Source organism: Aegilops tauschii, chromosome 7 (assembly GCF_002575655.3).
Source record: "Aegilops tauschii subsp. strangulata cultivar AL8/78 chromosome 7, Aet v6.0, whole genome shotgun sequence".
Classification (NCBI taxonomy): domain Eukaryota; kingdom Viridiplantae; phylum Streptophyta; class Magnoliopsida; order Poales; family Poaceae; genus Aegilops; species Aegilops tauschii.
The window spans coordinates 42562633-42565030 of NC_053041.3; positions in this window are offsets into that span (position 1 = coordinate 42562633).

Consider the following 2398-nt stretch of genomic DNA (forward strand, 5'->3'; position numbering starts at 1 on the left):
GATTTCTATAAGAATTAACAATACAAAATGTAAAGGTAACACGTTTCAGCATTGGTATACTAGCTGTGCATGAGCATTAAACCAAATACAAAAGTCTGAAGGTAACTAGCATTATTAACTAATGACAGTATAAAAGAATTGCAAACCATGTACCTCCAAGGTAAATATCATTTCGAACTCGGGGGGGGGGGCCTTAAAAATTGCTATCCCAATCTTGATAATCGATCAAACATAAAAACTTGATCGAACGGATCAAGAGAACAGCCGGAGGAGGAGGTGCCCACTCTTAACCTTTCCTCTTGTCTTCATAATTTTTTGTGCAGTTTAACCAAAATAAAATGACATCAGCGCCTTGGCATTTTGGTGACACTGTACAAAAAAATTAACTTATCTCATGAAAGTGAGGTATGTAATCTATAAGCATTAACAGTGCAAAAATCTGAAGGTAGTAACAAGTTTCATCGTTGGTATACTGGCTGTGCAACATCATTAGAATGCCTTAGTTGAAAAATCTTTAATACATCCACAATCAACAGCTAACCCTGAAATAATCCAGTGACATTAAATGGCATTGCTTAAATTTATCGGTGGCATTAGACTGAGTGCGGCATTAGTTAAATGTGGCATCACTTTAGCAATAGCATTGGTTGACTTGACTGCTGGCGTTATACTAACAGCAAAAAAGTTAGACTAAGAGCATGCGAGGCCCATTCGGACAGTGGGCGCACCAGTACGATGTACCTCCACGGACGCATAGAGTGGTGAGGGAGGTATGGTTGCCCAGAGCAACAAATATCCAGGCAGCATATGTGGATTACGTCCCATTTTTGTTATGTTTAGCCACCTTTTTCCTATGTGAGGACAACAAACCGATCGACCTGGTCATTCTCTATTGCGTTGTCATGCCTTTCTACCCTTCTTCAACCAAGAGACACGAGACTCGTTCCTTAGCTACTGATTTTCCCCTTCTCAACCTAGATGCGGGTTCGATGCCTACTCTCTTGGACAGTACAGTCTCCCTTCCTTTCCTTATTCAACCCAGACATGGATTAGTGTTCATGAAGTAGGGTTTCCTTTAATAGTGCAAATTAAGGTTTTCGTCTGCGTGACCAGCAGAGCAGAGGATAGCAAATTGGGAAGATGGTGGAGTGGAAAAAGATCCACATGCAGCGACATGGCGGATGGGGCAATAGAACAAGGGTATGGTTCGAAAAGAGGTAGCATACCTGAGGGTCGGCGGGATGTGGCTTCGCTCGTGGTCATCGTCCTCCACACGCACTACGTCAGCGAGCTTGGGGACGGAGGCCATCCCGCGCGGGCGCTAGGTCTGAGAGGACGGCCTTGTCGTCAGTGCGTGACCTCGCTCGCCGACGACGAGTGCGTCAACACTGCACGTCCTTTTCTTCCCCGGCGGATCTGTGACCACCGCTGAGGAGGGAGAGAGAGGCCGTCTTTTTTAGATCTGGAGAGAGGGTGATAGTGTGAGAAGCAAGTGGGCAGCCCTTAGCAAGAAAGTTCTGAAGCTCCAGCCTATATATCTCTTTTATACTACTAGTACGAGAGGTGGAGTAGTGGTAGAGTAGTTTATATTTTCTCTGCAAACAGTACCAGTTAGTCGTGCTTCAAAACTGAACGGCGCGCCATTAAAAAAATAAAGTCGAGAAATAATGCGGCACCTCGGGCCAACGCGGCCAGATCGCATTTTGCACGAGAAATTACACACGATGTTTCGTTGACATGTGGTCCCGTTCCAACATGTCAGTGAGACAACGGCGAGTCCTTTTGTACAATTTCCGAAAGGACGTGTAGGCCGGGGCGCCTCTTCGTGTACCGTGGCAAACTGGCAACCGTCCACCGACTCTTCACCTTTCCCTCTCAATTTGGAACTGCTGTCGCACGCTCTTCCTCCCACCTCCATTTGCCTTCACCCTTCCTTCCGCCACTGTTCGATCGTCTTCTCCATGGAGGGAACAAGCCGGAAACGACCCCGTTATTCTTGCCCCGATCTGAAAGATGACGTGGTGGGGGAACTCATTGATCGGTGCGACGTCATCACCTCGGCTAGCATGGCAGGTTCGTTCAAGCCCATTCTCGACTCAACTAATAACATCATTACAAGGAACCCAAGGGTCCAGGAGCGTTTTGATCTCCCTTATCTTCTTTGCTATAAGCCTGTTCGCATGGGCGCGGACGACGGAGGCCTCGCCTTGTGCAAGTTGATGCCGCTTGATAATGATACGTGTGATGTCAAGATGCCATCGCTTAAGGGTAAGTCCTGGGCTGGCACAAATGGAGATTGGGTTGTTTATATTGGGTACAATTGCGAGTGGGAACTTGTGAATGTGTACACTCATCAGCGGACTCCACTTCCAAAAATCTCCGAGTGCCCTGAGGTTGA